The 21021-nt window shown below is 33.6% G+C and overlaps 1 protein-coding gene across 4 annotated transcripts in view; it reads left to right on the top strand.

Moving 5' to 3' along the window:
* Positions 1–21021, top strand: part of LOC143239327 (uncharacterized) — a 38615-nt gene that overhangs the window by 7030 nt on the left and 10564 nt on the right. For 2 of the 4 annotated variants that reach the window (XM_076480298.1, XM_076480297.1), the window contains exon 2: positions 3588–3770. The gene's annotated coding sequence lies outside the window, so the exon portion shown is untranslated. Of the gene's footprint in view, positions 1–3587; positions 3802–4228; positions 4471–21021 lie in introns of those variants that run through there. The other 2 variants (XR_013021125.1, XR_013021124.1) reach the window with 2 other exon arrangements.

Genomic DNA, 21021 nt, shown 5'->3' with positions numbered 1-21021 from the left:
CTTAAATTGATATAAGGTTTCAGTACTTAAACTAATTTAGTTCGTCAGTCTTATTTTAAGTTGTTTTAGATTTTCAGGTTTTAAAGTGGTGTAGTGGTCTTAACTTAAACTCATTTTGCTTGTTAAATCTTATTAGGGAATGAGTAGTTCAGCCAGACTTACATGTTTCAATGCCCTTTCATTTTACATTTTTCATGTTGAATTAGTTTACATCTTACACTTTCAGTCAGATTTAGTACGAATGTTAACGAAAGCCGAAACGTAGAATGTAATTAAATAACAATTCAGGTTCAGTTACTCGCAGATTCGAATCCACATTTGAGAATCTACAAAACGAATAACTTAAACATGGAGAATAAACCGCGAAGAATAAAAAAAAGAAAAACTTTATTGCATTTAAACCTTTAATATCCCTTCTTTGAAACAAGTTTCCCGGCAAGACAGTGTTGAATTTGCAAACTTGAAAAGCTAAAATCTAGGTCTCGATTCACCGAGGTGGTTACAGCAGATCACTTAATGTGGTTTTGTTCCAAAAGTTTGTTTGTTTGTTTTTGAATTTTGCTCAAAGCTACACGGGGGCTATCTGCGCTAGCCATCCCTAATTTAGCAGTGTAAGTGTGTGTGTGTGTGTTTTTCTTATAGCAAAGCCACACAGACCATCTGCTGAGCCCACCGAGGGGAATCGAACCCCTGATTTTAGCGTTGTAAATCCGTAGACATACCGCTGTACTAGCGGGGGGCAGCAGTGTAAGACTAGAGGGAAGACGGCTAGTTATCACCACCCACCTCAAATTGGGCTAGTCTTTTATCAACGAATAGGGGGATTTACCGTCACATTATAATGCCCCCACGGCTGAAAGGGCGAGCATATTTGGTGTGACAGGGATTCGGACCCGCGACCCTCATATTACGAGTCCAATGTCTTAACCACCTGGCCATGCCGGGCCTGTTCGAAAAGAAACACGCAAACAAATCTTTTGCGAAAAACGTCCGCATTCCATTTTTAGGTACCTGCTTTAACTCTTGTTTCGTTTATGTTTTTACGTCAAATATTTTAACAAAAAATGAGTGATGCAAGTCATTAAATCCATTTTCCAACAGTGTTTTTAATCATTTTTGATTTAAGGTTTCATATTATAAACAAGCAACTAGAAGTATAAAACTTAATCTACACTTTAGACCAATATATGGATATTGCAGTTGTCGTAGTGACTGCATAATTAAATTTCACAAAAGCAGATATAACCTAATCGAAAATCAGCTTTACAAATACAGATACGATAAGTAAAATGAGACCCGACTTTATCGCTGAAAATACTGTAACATACGTTAAAGCTAAACACAATTCATATCAGACTGTCATCTTACGATTTTCATGCTGAGTCGACTAGTTTATAACGACTAGTTTACCTTGACAACTAGGTTTTATTACTGAAAGTGATATAATAGTTATTAAACTGAACCACATTCTATAACTAAGGATGAAATAATATTTCTTAAGATAAATCACGTTTATAAACCATGTGTAAACTAATACAAAACACGTAAATCTACAAAGAACTAATTACGTAATGAAATAGCAGAAAATATGTTCAACTTACAATTAGCACTAAATAATTATAGCACAAAGTTGATTTTGTACTTGTTAATCGTACAAGCTTGCGTTTACATGTAATAACAACATAAACTTTTCATTACAAATATCAACAGTACAACCTTGTGTTTGAAGACAATAACGCTATAAGCTTGAGTTTGGAAATATGAATACTATAAGCTTGAGTTTGGAAATATGAATAATAAAACCGTGTGTTTATAGATATTAGCAGTAAAACCTTGTGTTTACAGAAAATACGCATTCAAGATTGTGTTTACAGATGATAACGTGCTTGCGTTTGTAGATAATCACATAACAAGTTTGTGTTTACAGATAATAACATTACAGTCTTGTGTTTACAGGTAATAACACTAGAAGCTTGTGTTTACAGTTAATAACAGTACAATCTTGTGTTTACAGATAATAAGAGTACAACCTTGTGTTTACAGGTAATAACAGTAGAAGCTTGGGTTTACAGATAATAACAGTACAACCTTGTGTTTACAGATAATAACACTACAATCTTGTGTTTACAGATAATAACAATACAAGCTTGTATGTACAAACGATAACCGTTCAAACTTTTGTTCATAAATAATAGCAGTACTACTTTATATTTTCCGATAATAAAACTACACACTTGTTTACTGTAACATTACAGTCTTGTGTTTACTGATAATAACAAACTTATGTTTGGATAACAGTACAACCTTGTGTTTACAGATAATAACACTACAACCTTGTGTTTACAGATAATCAGTACAACCTTGTGTTTACATACAAGCTTGTATGTACACGATAACAACTTTATATTTTCCGATAATAAAACTACACACTAGTGTTTACTGATAATAACATTACAGTCTTGTGTTTACTGATAATAACACTACAACCTTATGTTTGGACATAATAACAGTACAACCTTGTGTTTACAGATAATAACACTACAACCTTGTGTTTACAGATAATAACAGTACAACCTTGTGTTTACAGGTAATAACAATACAAGCTTGTATGTACAAACGATAACCGTTCAAACTTTTGTTCATAAATAATAGCAGTACAACTTTATATTTCCCGATAATAAAACTACACACTAGTGTTTACTGATAATAACACTACAACCTTATGTTTGGACATAATAACAGTGCAACTTTGGGTTTAGAAATAATAAAATTACGATCTTATCTTTACAAATAATGAGAGTGCTATTTTGTGTTTACAGGTAATAAAACTACAGTACTGTGTTTACAAATAATGACAGTTCAAGCTTGTGTTTCTAGATAATAACAGTACAAACGTGTTTTTATATATAATAACACTACAAGCTGTTGTTTGCAGACAGTAACAGTTATTAGCAGTACAACCTTGTATTCACAGATATTAACAGCATAATCTTGTGTTAACAGATATTAACAGTACGACCTTGCATTGGCAGATATTAGCAGTATAACCTTGCGTTGACAGATATTAGCACTACAACCTTGTATTGAGAGTTATTAGCTGTACAACCTTGTATTGACAGATATTAACAGTATAACATTGCGTTGGGAAGATATTAACAGTATAACCTTGTGTTGAAAGACATTAATAGTACGACCTTGTGTTGACAGATATTAACAGTATAACCTTGCCATGACAAATATTAACAATACGACCTTGTGTTGACAAATATTAATAGTATAACCTTGCGTTTACAGATATTAGCAGTATAACATTGCGTTGGGAAGATATTAATAGTATAACCTTGTATTGACAGATATTAACAGTATAACATTGCGTTGGGAAGATATTAATAGTATAACCTTGTATTGACAGATATTAACAGTATAACATTGCGTTGGGAAGATATTAACAGTATAACCTTGTATTGACGAATATTAACAGTATAACCTTGTGTCGACAGATATTAACAGTATAACTTTGCGTTGACAGATATTAACAGTATAGCCTTGTGTTGATGGATATTAACAGTATAATCTTGTGTTTATAGATGACAATAAAGGCTGGTGGTTCTTCCTCTTACAATCATATCCATCGGAGAAATAATGCTGTGTATTGAACTTGACCTGTCTTTGGACAGTAGTTATTTCACTCTTTCATTACTCTGAAGTAGCTAATAAGATCAAGTCGAACTATCCTTCCGGACTCAATAGAGGAACAACTTGATGACCAGGTCTGTGTCTGTCAGTAACCCATCCCTTGGGGTAAGATAGCAACTAAGTAGATCATACGGGTTCCTTAATGTCACAGATAATGACCGATTTTCGTTAGGTGGTTACTTAGCAAAATTAGTTTTCAACGTCGTCTAATTTAAGTCCAGTTCTTACCATTTCTTCGTCGTATAGCCAATTTACTAAATAAAAATAAAATTTACTGGCGTTTAAAATCTAGCTATCCAACTATGAACAAGTAATATATAAGAACGTGCATGTGTGTTTGTGGATATATTAGCGGGGATATATATATATAAATATATATTCACATGCAAAATATTAATTTTTAAGAGTATATTACAGGTAAATTATTCAGTTCTTGCAATTCCTAAGATTTTATGTCAGTATCAACATATATCTGCAAGTCTACATATGTGCTAAACGATCATTCTAAAAACAACTTATTAATTGAAAACAGAAATGTTTCGCCTTGAGAAGGGGTTTCGCGTAACAAAAAGGAACTTCTCCCGTTGACCAATTTAATTAAATATTTCAAGGATAGGAGAATGAACGGAAAAGACACATAAAGAGAAAGAAGAAGATTTGAATATATGTATTTGTTGTTGTTCGGCTTATATATTTTTATTGTATTTTTTTATTGTTAGTATTATATGCAAGCAGGATTTTATTTTACCACGTCGAATAAACTAATTTCAGTATCTCTACTTTGGCACTTCTTATCGGAATAACAACTAGCAAAAAACTTTCACTTCGTCAGCGATTTTTACTAGCGTCAAATCTAATTACAAGGAATTGTGGCAACCAATGGAAAAAAATTCACCGCAGGTAATTAGCAAATGTGACCTCTTCACTTTGTTGGATGCAACCATTGCATCGAAACACAAACACTGTTGCCAAAAATTGAAAATTGCAGTCTCCTTTGCTTAGTAATAAACGCAATTCAATAACACGTTTCATTGAAATAACACATGAAATGATAAAATGTGGTTGTAAACGGCACACTAGACAATCATATTGCATATACACTATAATCAAAAAATTGTGTTGGCTGCACATTTTATATTTATTCGTCACTGTATTTTAAGAAATTTAACTTTGAGTAATTGTTTCAGTAGGCGCCTGCTAGTTTATATATATAATACCACCTAAATTAAACCAATGTTGTTTTAGAATGCATAGAACGTTCTATTAATCAAAACTAGTTATACAGAGAAACTGCAATCTTAACTAATCAAAACTATCTAAACAGAAAAACTATACTCTGAATTAAGTAGAATTACCTACCATGTGGAACAATCAGAACTACCTAAACAGAAAATATATCGCCTTACCTAAACAAGGAAGCTAATATCTTAAAATAATGAGCTACCTATGGAGATAAACTCATATCTTAGCTATTCAGAGCTATCTAAACAAAATAACAACCATATTACAAGATAGTTACCTAAACAGAATAGTTTAGATAACAAATAGTTATCTTATCAGAGAAACTAATATATTAACTACTCACAGCTAACTAAACAGAGAAACATTCATTTTAACTAAACAGTTACCTCATCAGAGAAACTAATATATTAGCTATTGATAGCTATCTAAACAGAGAAACTAATATATTAACTATCAGAGTAATCTTAGTAAGTAAAATGTGACGTAAATGCACAACTTATCTCAAAGTAGACAAAACAATATACAGCATGCATTCTATAAAACGCGAAAACTTTGTCAATTTCCATGAAAACGATTACTTGATAAACATGGAATATGAATCCTGCACTGTAGATCACAAAACGCTGTTTGGACAACATGTAATTTTTTTAAAAACATTGATTCTTGACTACAAATACATAAACTCTTCCCTGCAACCTCAACAGAATTTGATGTACACGTAACAGTTTTTAAAACATTCTTTATGACAAGAAACCCATTTGAAATAAAATAATGTATCTTAAAACGGCTGGTATGGATATTAACACTTTCATTGGCAAAGCAGAGAACAGTGTTTCAACCTTTCTCGGTCATCTTTAGGTTAACAAAGAAAGAGTTTGCAAATGATCGTTACCAGACACATGTTTTAGGGACGAGAGTATAAATATATTCTTAAACAACTAAACCATAAAGCCGTAATGGCAAGTTTTGTAGTAATCTTCCTCTTCACAGAAGTCCCCACAACTGAAGCCTGCAAGATAGCTTTAGAACTTCATATCCAAGGCCCCAACTCATTGATACAAATCTCCAGCAACCAATTAGCAACCCTTATGGAATTCACTACCACCAAAACTAACTTTATGTTCAATAACCAAAACTACCTACAAATAAATAGCCTAAGTATGGGGAATCCCGTGTCACCAGTTGTAGCCAATATTTTTATGACACAGATTGAATCTCAAGCGATCAATTCAGCCTTACACCCATCACTATACTGGTACAGATATGTTGATGATACAGGTTGCAAGATTCACATCTACAGAACACACACTTAGTTTTTTTTCAACCACGATAACTCGATACACCCGAACCTTAAGTTCACCTGTGATCAGGAAAAACTAACCAAAAAGCATTTCTTAACCTCTAGATCACTAGAACTGATATACAATTCAAAACAGAAATCCACAGAAAAACCACCCATTCTAGATTATACATTCCCTGGAACTCAGAACATGACACAAAACAAAAACTAAAATATTAAGAAACCAAATAAACACAGCCACAAAACTATGCTCACCTGATAAAATTAATGATTAAATCAACAAAATAATAAAACATCACTTCATCAACGTCAAAAAATTTCCTAAACACCCGTGGAAAAAGGTTATACGCACACTCCTAGACCAACAAACAAATAACAATAAATCCCAAGATACAACAAACTACAAAACCTTATACAGCTGCATAACACGTTCCCAACATCAGTGAAAAAATAACCATTTGGAAAACTTATAACAAAACACAACACTCCAGTAAACACCAAATTTATTCAAAACCAGGTACAAAACTAAAGCCTGTACTATGTAAAAACTACGCTGACAAAGACAACATTATTTATGAAATACAATGCAGCAACTTCCACGACTTCTATATTGGAGAAACAAGCAGAAAAATGGAATCCGGATTCAAATAACATAAAAAACAGCACACGTTTTTGAACACCGCAAATCAAATAAACACAACATAACCATATAAAACACCCAAATACTAAGTAGGGAAACATATAAACAAACACGAAATCAAAGAAGCCCTACTTATACAACAAATTAAACCAATATAAAGGAACACCTTTATACCAATAGTAATTAATAACTTAGAATTCAACTGGGCCCGGCATGGCCAAGCGTGTTAAGGCGTGCGACTCGTAATCTGAGAGTCGCGAGATCGCATTCCCGTCGCGTCAAACATGCTCGCCCTTTCAGCCGTGGGGGCGTTATAATGTGATGGTCAATCTCACTATTCGTTGGTAAAAGAGTAGCACAGCAGTTGGCGGTGGGTGGTGATGACTAGCTGCCTTCCCTCTAGTCTTACACTACTAAATCAGGGAGACCTAGCGCAGATAACCCTCGAGTAGCTTTGTGCGAAATTCCAAAACAAAAGAATCCAACTGCAACGTCCCCTACAATCCCGTACCCGTTTATTCTGTCGTCCCTAAGACGTGTGTCCAGTAACGGTCAGTTGCAAGCTCTTTCTTTGTTGATCCGAAAATGACCTATGAAAGTTATTCTCTGCTTATTAATAAAAGTGTTAATATCCATATAAAAGTGTTAATATCCATACAGGCCGTTCGGAGATACATTTTTAACACTGTTTGTTGGCCGCGCACATCATGAATCAACGAAGGTAAACTTTATAACAAACGTTATTGTAAGTGAAAAGGTACTTCGGACTTGAACTGAAGGTCATTAAGATTTAACACTTAAAGTCTATCATCTGAACTGTCCAAGAATACAAGCATTCTGCCTCTACTTTCCAGTAGCAGTCTTTTCACTCACAATAATTTTTGCTAAAAAAACATTTGTTTCCATGGGTCCATGAAATGAATTACAAATAATAATGATGTATATATATATATATATATGGGACTAGCTGAACACTCATGATTCATTGGAATGGTGGCAAGTCAACCCACTAATTAACTGATCAAAACATAGTATGAAATTCATACTCACACTTAAAATGTCTTGTAGGAGAAATGCGATAGGAACGTGCCCCCCGCTAGTACAGCGGTATGTCTCCGGATTTACAACGCTAAAATCAGGGGTTCGATTCCCCTCGGTGGGCTGAGCAGATAGCCCTTTGTGGCTTTGCTATATGAAAAACACACGCGATAGGAACGACTTATATCATTCAATATTTCAAATAGTGGAACACTGTCAGTGTTAGCCAAAGGTCCTGAATTCAGGCTCCAGTTCTGGAGTTTCTTTTCATGTACAATAATGTTTGTTAGGAAATATAAAAGTTCATCCTTAATACCTCAATTAAAGAACACAGAAGAGCTGTTACAACACTGGCTGTTAACAGCATTAAATCAAACTTTAATTATTATCTTAATTAAAATTTAAACTGCATGAAAAAGGAGGAAAAAAAACATATTTTTGTGCTTTTTACAAAAGCTTTTTGACAAAAATTTCAAAATGTTCTGTTAAAACTCTACTATTATTTTGTTTAACTACCGATGCAGTTTTGTACTTCACCCATCATCAACTAGAGCAGTCAGAGAGAGATATTCTGTACCCTAGCGTCACCGTTCCTTTCGAGATTGCATGCGTTTATATTGAATAACGTCAAATTTCACCTTCGAAAACTCAGAAAATCCTCTTAAGATCCAGCATGATCATTGGTCCAGATCTTTTTTTTTATTTTGTATAGCGATCAGGAGTCTCAACCTAAATGTGTCATCAAGTTTTGTATAAGTCCGACCACATTTTACAAAGTCATCAACTGAAAACCGCGAAAATGCCCTATTTCCCTATTATTAAAAAAAAAAAAAAAAATCTTGAATCCGTATCTGGAATGAGATTCACACCAAATTTCGGGAGGACTATCCCATACTGACTTCCTATCTTGTGTAAAATGTTTGTGTACATCGTGTCCATTTTCGAGAAACGCGAACGGAAAGACACGCGCTCGCGGGGATTCGATTGCAATACCCTAGCAGGCGAGGGTGTATATGAAGGTACATAGAAAAGAAAACAAAGTCACGGTCACATAAAAAGTACCGAGTTATCGTTCGTTTACCTATGAGACTACAAACATTTTTAAGAGTATAGAGCCATCAATATATGTGTGTATTTCTGAAAAGAAGGATGGATGTGTTTTTCTTGAATTTAAAATATAAAATTATATCATAATGTATAAAACAATTGTGCAGATAAGTGCAGAAACTGCTGTTGTTTATAGTTTTGTAGTTTAAGTACTGTTATTACGTTAGTTTGTAAAACTAAAACTGTTTGTAAGTTCTGAAACTTACACTTCTGTGGGCCCGGCATGGCCAAGCGTGTTAAGGCGTTCGACTCCTAATCTGAGGGTCGCGGGTTCGCATCCCGGTCGCGCCAAACATGCTCGCCCTTTCAGCCGTGGGGGCGTTATAAAGTAACGGTCAATCCCACTATTCATTGGTAAAAGAGTAGCCCAAGAGTTGGCGGTGGGTGGTGATGACTAGCTGCCTTCACTCTAGTCTTACACTGCTAAATTAGGGACGGCTAGCACATATAGCCCTCGAGTAGCTTTGTGCGAAATTCCAAACAAACAAATACACTTCCGTGTTGTTTGTTTGTTGATGTTGTACGTTTGTTGTTATACTGAAGAAGCTAATTTGCCATAGATAACAATGTAACAAAGAATGGTACTGCTTTTACACAATAATGGAAAATGTCGTTAAGAGAAAGTTTAGGTAGAGGGTCAAAAACATTTATGAATTGTTTGTTGAGTTCAGGGTGATAACGTATCTTCATCACGAAAAATTATTGCGTATCTCTTCGTTTGGCCGTTCTTAACTAAACAAGTAGATGTAATTAATAAAAGTTTCCAGTCCAATGATGGAAAACTTAAAATAAAAGTCTTTGCATGAAATTGTAATGATACAGCTAACTGAAGGAAAATATTTTTGTTACGCTTTGTATCTATTTGTAAAATGTGTATAACGCCCTTGATAAACTAGCCGACTTATGCAGTATTAATCTATTAAAGTCTACGAGAAACGATTATGTATTAACTAATTAATGTGAAATAATTATCAAGAAAATTGTTTTATTTTTGTATCCTCGCAATACAGACACCCGAAAGTACCAATAAATACGTTTTCTCTTCTTGTGCTCACTATACGGTGTAGCATGTTAAAGTTAGGCCTTCAATGATACTAGTAAATATGTTTCGTTTCCTCTTACACCAATAACATGAAGTAGCATGCTAAAGTTGTCAAATAATACTAGTAAATGTATTTTTTATAATACTCATAATACGGTGTTCCATGCTAAAGTTGATACCAATAAATACAGATGTGTACACGCAACACAGTGTATCATAATGAAGTTTAAACACTCGATGGCACCTTGAAAAACAAAACAACACGTAAACATTTGTGTTACTTGCCACAGCGCAAAATACTGCATCTTATCTGCTTTCACTGCACGTGATTAGGTTCGCTTACTAAACCCTCAATGTGACGTGTATGCAGCAAATATTATTTTTAAATATCTAAAACAGACTGATTGGATGGAAATCCGATTATGAGAAGCACAGTTTTAATCCAATGTGTACTAGTCTGAAATAGACACAAGTCCCTGCAAGTAATATTGAAGACTGCCTATTCTAGTCGGCTTATATACTGTTTGAAATCAAGTTACGTGCAGGTCACGAGGAGATTAGGCGATTGAATCCCCCAACTCAAACAATTCATATCATGTGGCCAGATTATTAGAAACCAAGTCGTATTACTTGAATGTGGTTATAGTTGGTATCTTGGTGTAATTATTTGTTCAAAAGCATTGTAGTTTTTGTATCTAAACGCTTGTATACGTCAAAACATATTCACTGATATTTTCAAAGCTAGCTTATTAAAATGTATGGCTTTAACTAAAGCTTTATGTCGAACATTAATCAACACAATTACTATATCATTACAAATTAAACACTTAAGCAATCATTACTTTGAAACACAGGAATACATCTTTATGTGATTACGATTGAATTACGTTGTATAGCTCGATATAAACACATACATCTTTTGACATTTGTTTGATTGTATACACTTGTATAATATTGACATACACACGGTCAGGTCAGCTATTCCCAAGGGCTTTATCCGGCTGTTTGAATCAAATAACGGAAATGACTGTCAATTTTGTACTGAGGCCATAACTGAAAGCATAAAGTTCAGCAGAGGACTCTGGACCCATTAACTCACAACTCGACACAAATTAATAAGCCACGGTAGGATAATATATTAATAAATTGAGAAGCCAGGGCTAATAATAAATACATTAAATGGATAATACGTGTTTTTTAATATACCTAACAATGTAACATTTTTTTCAAAAGCGAAATGTTTGTAAAGATGCAGGAGAAGTATATAAATATGACCTCCAACAGTAAGCGATCTACTCAAGATACGGGAGAAGCTTCACTAAATACAAGTTTATAAAAGTAATAGGACTAATTATAAGAACCTATGGATGAAAGTAAAGAACAATATCTTAACCACACTATATATGCTATATACACTGCCGACGAGGTCTTTCGCCAAATACCAAGGATCATGAGGATAACTGGAATACGACAGACACAGTAGCGAGTGTGAGAGACACTACCTATATCATCAACTACTTGAACAAAATATTTTTCGTTATAAGCTTGTTTAAGTTAGGAAACTGAATTCTAATCCATTATATATATAAATCATTACAAATGAGGATTACATTTATGACTCTTATTAACGTCACATTATTTATTTGGTTATTTTAACACCAAATTGTTGTGTTGTTGATATTATATATTTATTTGTTTTTCCTTAAATTTAACTCAGAACAACTGGCGAACCAGTAAACTAGTATTTTGGAACGGTTTAAGTGAAAACAGTGTCAACCGGTAAAGACTACATGAGTAATTAATTATAAGAACTTTTTATGCTAATAAAAAGAAATTAATATATTAACCAACAGAAGGATTTATAAAAACTGGCTGTTTTGCCAGTTCTTTTTAGCTTATTCTAACAAAATAAATAGGGAATCAATATTAACCATAAAAACAGTTTGGTGTTAAAAAATAAATAATTTGATGATGATAAAAATCATAAACCTAATTCTGATGTGCAATAATTTAAACAAAATATATTAATAAGCTAATCTTGACCTGCTGTAGTTTACGTTTTCATCACAATTCATAACTTGCAGAATGACCATGAAGTCAGACCACAGAAATTATGTGTCAACTGCATTACAAAATATAAATATATAATAGGACAATTACATTTTTTGAAGTGTTTCAATACTGAATTTCAAATTATGAGGAATAGTAATATTAGAAATAGTGTTACAACTTTTGAAACCGTCTTTCTTTTGAAGTTAATGTAAAACAATTACATTGTTTAACATACTGTTCCGTAACGCAGAGTAAAGAGAAATATGGTTTCTTCTTTTTTATGTGTCCAAAACGGTTAGGCTGAGAAATTTATTAATACATGCAAGGTTATTATGAACGCACCTGCAGCTGCTGGTACATTTTAGTGTATCTTAATTGGGTAAATATAATTAGCGATGCTAGCAATGCTTTTGTACTAAGTGGCTGCTGAATCAGAAATATATATAACTATCCAACAAACAGTAATGTATGATTATTCATTGTAATACAATTACAGGGTTGAAACATCAAACAAATAGTTGGCCCCCACAGGAATTTCAACACTTTTTTTATAAGTTTTGCCGCGAAATATCATAGAATCAATTGAAACACAATAAACAAATAAAGATTTCAATCATGCTACAGTCAAACTGTTGACGGTACCTTTAAAATGTATAGTCTACCAATTAGGTATAGTTATTAAATAGATGTCTGTAAACATCGATCTGATCAGAAAGGAAACACTGCTGTTCAACGAAACGCACGAGTTCTTAAACATTGTAAATTCTAAAAATTATCAGTGAATTATAATTAATATTCATTATATATCGTTAAGTTGCAAAAATATACACTATTTTATCATTAATAATTGTTTTGAGACATGATACTCTGCAACTGGCCTTAATAGCAATTTGAACAAATATTTACTTCACATTTTCGGGTTTGAAATACGTTAGTTATTGACATCAAACTTTAGTAATGTAAATACGACATTAAAGCTTTTCTAATACGTCAGAGATCCAAGTCTCTGATTTGTCTTTGCAATAAAATGATAGAGGTACTAATTCGGTTGATCGCCTGTACTTATACCCATATACAATATACCCATATACAATCATAAATTTAGCCCTAAAATTAGAATGAGATTTCTCACGCATTTTGCAGCTAGTGTTTTCAAAATAGCCAATATTTTTCTAATATATAAGATGCAATGGATTAATTATTTTCTATACCATTTTGGATCAAGAAGACCTAAAGCACGTTTAACTTTATATATGCAAAAACGACTCATTTGGGTTGAGAAAATATTTTGCGTAGAAGAATATTAATTATAATTCACTGATAATTTTTAGAATTTACAATGTCTAAGAACTCGTGCGTTTCGTTGAACAGCAGTGTTTCCTTTCTGATCAAATCAATGTTTACAGACATCTATTTAATAACTATACCTAATTGGTTTTCTCGACATCACTGATCAGGTTTAACTTTGTTTTAATGAAATTATTTCTAACTGTATACAGAAGTCTTTAATAAGTTTTGCTTTAATATATAAAAATGTAATTAATGAAAGTTCAAAAGTCCTTGTATGTTTTTCTTTCTTACTGTATTCATGGCATCAAATTTATAAATCCACACCTAAGACTAAACTTTGAACTCATTAAAAATAATTAATCACATTCACAAAGTTTAAGTTGGTATACAGTTGTTTAAACACATCTTAAAAAGATTGAGAAAGATTTCTTTGGTAACAGCTTCATTGGTTAAGGCGTAGATAATTTTCTTCAGGATAACGTTATTGTATAGATCAAGTCCTCCGGTGAGCTAGTAGCAAATTCAGCGACTTACCACGCTTGGACAGAGCGCAGATAATCCATTGCGTATCTTTGAAATAAAGCAAACAATTTGTTTGTTCGTTGGTGATTTTCGGACAAAGCTACACGAGGGCTTTCTGCGTTAACCGTTCCTAATTTTGAAGTGATTGAATAGAAGGAAGGCAGCTAGTCGTTACCACCTACCGCCAGCTAGTGGGCTACTCTTATTGAGCAGTGGGATTTGATAGTTACTGTTATAACACAACCCTACTCCCTCAAAGTGCGGAGGACGTGGTTGTTGTTGTTTTTTCAACAACAGGGTGTAAATCACAGAACTTCGAGGATCCACAACCCAGTACGCTAACCATTAGGCAAACAAACGATCAGGAAACAAAGAAAAAGCTAAAGTTAACTCACACAACTACGTACACAATTATTATTAAAATTAATATGTTTTATTTTGCTATATGGTACCACCTACCTATACAACATTTCTAATGACGTTACCACACGTCTTAAGGTTAAAAATGTTATCATTGAATTATATAAGAACAAACTAAACAATGCGTTGTTTCAAAATTGTGTTTCAGAAACTATATTCGTTTTTATTGTTTTGAGCCAATTTGATGTAAAGAAGTAATTTTAAAAATTACGCAATAGGAAATATTTCATTTCTCTAAAATACATTAAAATATTTCGTTTTTATGCATCATACTAGTTACCTGTCAAAAACGATGGGGCAAACACTACCACCCTACTCCATAGTATAACCCTAACCTCTCATTTCATAGTTAACTTAAATAAATAAATTTTGTAAAGTCAAGCTGGAGAAACAAAGAGACAGAAAGTTTATCTGAGGCAGTAAAACGTTGGTAAATTACTTTGTGAGCCAATAAAAATGAAGATTATTTACAAAATGAACTCGTGACGTATTTATAGAATATTTCCTTGTAAAAATTACTTAGATTAAAAACTTGTAATTTTTATAAACGCCAGTTGTTTTGGTAACACGACGTTCCAACTTGTAATTTTTATAACAGCCAGTTGTTTTGGTAACACTCCATTCCAACAATAGGTTTCACATTATGTTGCTCTGCAACAAAAGTATACCTATCACTATTGTTACTCTATGTATTGAAAATATACAATGACATGTATAGACATAGAAGAACTAAAAACATTCGAGATAACGAGTAACCCACTTGAAGTACCATCGTATTCTAAAGACAGTTGATGTATGTTTTACATCATTAATTAAAGTACAGAAGAACGTTTTATGGCCGTTTTAACACTCGTACCAGCCGTATTTAGAAAACAAGACAACGTTTGTCGATTTCTTAATTTAGATTCTTCCTTAATTAAATAGGTTTGTTATCAATAAAAACGTTGGTGATATAACAGAAAATAGCTCATTTAGAAATATATTTACTACACTTATAAGGTTTTACGGCACCCCCCTCATGGCCTCCTAGCACCCCGTAATTAAAATCGTAACAGACAGACAGTATATGAATCATTCTGTCTAGATATATGCATTTTGGCTTTTATGACCCCCCATTTCGAGAAATTAAGTGTGACGTGACACAAACTGACTTTTATATAGGTTAGATTCTGTTGTAAATGTTTGTTTGTTTGTTTGTTTTTTGAATTTCGCGCAAAGCTACTCGAGGGCTATCTGCGCTAGCCGTCCCTAATTTAGCAGTGTAAAACTAGAGGAAAGGCAGCTAGTCACCACCACCCACCGCTAACTCTTGGGCTACTCTTTTACCAACGAATAGTGGGATTGACCATAACATTATAATGCCCCCACGGCTGAAAGGGCGAGCATGTTTGGCGCGACAAGGATGCGAACCCGCGACCCTCAGCGTACGAGCCGCACGCCTTAACACTCTTGGCAGCCGTGGGGGCGTTATATAGTGACGGTCAATCTCACTATTCGTTGGTACAAGAGTAGCCCAAGAGTTGGCGGTGGGTAGTGATGACTAGCTGCCTTCCCTCTAGTCTTACACTGCTAAATTAGGGACGGCTAGCACAAATAGCCCTCGAGTAGCTTTGTGCGAAATTCAAAAAACAAACAAACAAACAAACGAATGATTTAGAAAATTAAATAATATTTTATTTTATGAAACAAATGAGAAGACATATAACAAACTCTTTAAAACCAGTTGTTATTTATTTTTCAGGCAAAATTAATACTTAGGTGTAAAGTTTATTGCTACTGTAAAAATAAAAAAAAGATATTTTTATTAATAATAATTCATGTTAAGTGTCGTAAGACATGTTCTGAACAGCCCTTTCTGTTTAAACAAAAAACCAATAAGTTATAAAAAAAAATATGTATACTTCACCTGACAACAAAACAATCTCTTGAGATAGATTTCGAATTAATAAACTTTGAAATTCAACTAAAGATGAAAAACTGTTTACTGATAGTCAGTTTCTACGCATGCGTTTTTGGGTTGAGGGCTGTCAAGAGCCATCGCCTAACGCTTTCAACAAGATGAACACCTTTTATGACGTCTTTAACGCCTGCTTTATGCTCTGTTATCTAGCGTGCCGAAAACATTTATACTGCAAATATGATTGTCTCAGAAGATGACCGATGTTATTGCTGTTCGGAATGTAATAATAAAAGAATAAATTTCTTGATGGAAAAGCAAAGAGCAGCTGTGTAACCGAGAGAGCGCGGAACCTTTGACACTCATCCCCCAGCGTATCAGCACCATGGCCTTAAGCACAGCGTTAGCTGTTAGCAAAGCTTTTGTGTCTTTACAAACTTATAAGGCAGCATATGCTGGGGCTAATTTGATTTTCTCTTTCAGCCGGGGGTTGACGTGTACAACAAGCGAGCTACGTTATCTCTTGTATTGAAAGTTTGACTTTTTCTTCGGTATACTTGATGTTTTTTGTTCAAAATTTTGAAAGCTTAAAGAAAAAAATTATAGTTTTACACGTATTTTTTTTTATTTTTTGTACATGTTCACAGAAGTAATTCAGGTGCTGATTTTTATATATATATATGTTGGATAAAAAGTTACCAAGTTAAATTACCTAGCGCAGACTGTTGTATTAATCCATGAGAAAGGAGTGCTTTGTAAATATCACTCCATGAAAATATAAGGCACATTTTAACATAAGTCGTAATTGTTGTGAATGTATGCATTTAATTCAACCTGTTTTTTTTTGTTATTTTTAATTAGTTAAGCTACTAGAAATGTCCGTATACAGTGCTAAACATTTAAAGCATAATTTGATTTCTTAATACTATAGTTACGACGAAATAAAATTACTATTACAGATAAATGTCAATATACCCCTTTGGTCAATATTTATGTACATTAGACATGGAAATATCGGACTCTGACAAATAAGTTGTTTTTACATACTTACACATTATGACATTTCACTTCAATTTGGAATACTGTCGCCAGCTAGACCAGTGGCACATCCATGTTGCACGATAAAAATGAAAGCTTTTCTCAGATTCTCGGTTATTTTTTTCTGTTGAAATCATATGAGCACGAAGGGAAGTTCATTCCGTTAACGTGTTCTTCTTCAAAAAATGTGTCGACCACCTTAGCTAGGTAAAAGTGGACATTATCACTCTTTAGTCTGAGGTCAAACCAATTGCACCGCACACGCTGGTCCAGAATGTCATAAAATATGATTCCTATTGTATATGCCTTTAATCAGTCCACTCAGCGGTTATGGGAATACGTGCATTTGTAAGTGTTTGTCTTCTATCGCATGCTACTTCATGACTTACTGTAAGAAAATGTATTGAGTCTGTCTGCATATTTTATTTTGTTATTTGTGTGGTGAATGAAAAGTAGTGGTATCTATAGTGTAAGACAGGCCGTTAGTAACAGATAAAACTTTATAATAAGACAAACTGATATTAACACCAAGCACAAGTGTATTATACAACATTTGTTTGTACTGTACCCCATGGGTATCAAATCCCGGTTTCTACCATTATAAGTCCACATATTTACCTCGATGCTACTGGAAGACATTATACAGAGTAAGTCACGTTAATAGTAACACCAGGTAAGAGCTTACTATACAGTGTAAGAGAGACTTGTAGTAACACTAGGTAAAAGCTTATAGAATTAAATGAAAACTCAATAAACCGAGCGCTTTCGAAAGGTAGACCTTTATTCTTCAAGGGCAAAAAAAAAATAGTTACAACCTTCTTTCTTCCCTTACGCTTAACCATCCTATATCTCACGATTACAAAGACTTTCTCACAGCGATAACTGTCAACATTTAACGTGAGCCAGGCGGGAAATCACTCAATTACAGTAGAAAACAACTATTTCATAAACTTAGAAATTCACTGAGAAACGTACAAAATATTATCAACATGCCAAGTCACTAGAGCATAGCATAAAAACAAACATATTTCAATCTCTCGCATTAAAAGCACCGATAACAAAAGATGTACATAATCAGAACTTCTGCAACAAATCCTTGAAAACACTTCCTCAGAACTCATGAATCTCACTATAACATTCTACAAAATTCTACCGATATGCTAAGAAAAGAAGTTTCGCATTATTATCATATGTACAAAACTTTGCTGGAAAAAAAAAACTACAAAAATTTACAAATAAAACTGATACATTCCTTCTTAAAAAGAATAACAAAAATCAGCTTTATATCAATAACGCCAATTCAAAAAGTACTTCTAACAGCATTCTTTTTGTCATAAAGAAACTGCTATAATATTAAGCAGTCTACCAGAAACTATTAATATCCCTTTATCTCACAACAAACAACTGCTGTGTGTCAGCTTTTCCAGCAAAAGCAGTGTTTGTACAGGTGTAACCTTGGGGATCACGTAGTTTATACATTTCAAACCATATTTATGTGCCTTTCCACGATTATATTGACAGAACACTAGGCGACCTCGCCATGGCACCATTGTTTTATCTACTGCAATGCATTCACCGGGAATATTAGCTTTTGTAAAATGTTTTTCAAGAATCTCAAGAACCTTCTAATTTTCCTCAAACGATATCTTCCAATTGTTTGATTATTTGCAAAATGAAGAAAACGTAGAAGTGCTAGAAACCTATTTCTTGACATTATTTATGGTATGTAAGAATTCCAGAGGAAGATATCTTTCTCCCAGTTGTGGGAAGTCTATGGGTATCTCCCAAATCCTATGTGCATAATGGTTCCAAGAAACCTTTTTTATTTCATCACAGTTAGTGTATTTCCACATGCTCACCTTTGTGTTACCAGCTGTCTTAGTTTGGTTATAACTGATATTTGTTTGTTGAACTACAAGATCGTAAATATCATCATTGACCATAAATTCAAACATGTCAACAGGTGTTACTATAACATTTGTAGATGATCTAGAACTTGGAGCAATAAATGAAAACGTTTTTTGGATGGAACTGTTCACTGGACAACATTCATAAGATGGAGTGTGCTGCTGGGCATTGCCATTAGTTGCAGCTCCAGTTTCAGACTCTTTATTTTCAAAATCTTCAGACGTGAGGGTTTTTTTTATCTTCTGAATTGGAAGTTTCGTTACTAGAAGGTTCATAATCTGAAGCTTCACTATCTTTATCTTCAGTATCTGAATTTTTCTCAATTTCTGAAGAATCAGATTTTCATTTTTTAAGCATAAAAAATTATTTACTGGCACACCAGATTGGTTGGGACTCGTATTTCAACATATAGAAAAAATATTAAAAATATCTGAAAAAGAGTGTATGTGTTTTCTTATAGCAATGCCACATCAGGCTAACTGCTGAGTCCACCGAGGGGAATCGAACCCCTGAAAAAGAGAAAAAATAAATATTATACATAGATTTATATGCCAAAAATGTTATACTTCTGAAATTCTTGCGCAAATCACGTGTTGGTCTTGTGGGACAGTAAGACAAAATGCATTTTTAGGTTCCAAGCAACCCACCCATGGTACTTCAGCCAAAAATAACTTTTACAAAGTCTTTGACTCATACCTAACATGATATAAAAATTTTATACTCTTCCTAATTAAAGTAATTGTAAAATGACTAGTGGGACCCTGGGAAGTATTGGGAAAATAGGCTTGAGAGCTAACGTGTTAACAAAGAAGACTATATCACGGAATCTAGCCGGCAACTAGAGAACATTAACTTCTATTAAAAACTCTCACATGATCCTACAACTCAGTTTATTAAGACCATAAGTGATAAGCTTAAATAACTCCTCCAAAACAATAAAATTAACCAAGAAACCTTTCAGTATTTGATACCCAGAAAAGCTGTTCCTGGTAGATTGTATTTCTTATTCAAAATGCACAAGCCAAACAATCCTGGCCACCTATAATTTCTAATATGAACATGGCTACTGAAAAGATCTCCGCTTAAAAGGTCTTATCTGTACCCTCCTCTCTTACCTGGTTTCTCAATACCATAGAAGATATTGAAACTTACAGACAGTTACCATCCAATAGTCTTCCTTGAACGATGGATGGTTCTTTCCTTTACATCAACATTGGACATGATAAGGAACTAGACACTTTAGACATTCTTAAGTCCGCATTAAACATTTCTAACTCATCAGAATTTCAAAGAATAACCGATCTTGCCAGCCTATTTTTAACTCTGAACAACTTCGAATTTAATAACCAACTCTATATTCAGGTAATGGGTACCAAAATGGGTCCAAATTATGCCAACATTTTTATGAGTCATATTGAAAACCAGGTTTTACAATTCAGCCATGTAAAACTTCATATATAAAAATATTGCACAAACTCCTTTCACAAAACAATCAAGTTCACCTGTGATTAATCGCTTACGCACATGAATTTTCTTGACGTCACAGTTTTTCCACAAACTGGAATTTTACACATCGACTTGTGCAAAAAAAAAAACAACCTACAGACATATCACTACACCTTCTCTATAAAAGTTATCACCCCTCTTACACTAAAACAAACATTACCTACGGTCAAGCTCTTAAAATGAAGAAAATATGCTCAGAAATTTCACTAAGGATCTAAAAAAGCCATGTTACAAAGAAGATATAAAGCTACTAAAATCGACAGACAGATTAAAAAGGCTAACAACACTCAGCGGAAACCATCCTAAATCAGAATAATACTAAA

Source organism: Tachypleus tridentatus, chromosome 13, assembly GCF_004210375.1.
Source record: "Tachypleus tridentatus isolate NWPU-2018 chromosome 13, ASM421037v1, whole genome shotgun sequence".
Taxonomy (NCBI): Eukaryota; Metazoa; Arthropoda; class Merostomata; order Xiphosura; family Limulidae; genus Tachypleus; species Tachypleus tridentatus.
This window is presented reverse-complemented; position numbering and strand designations above follow the sequence as displayed.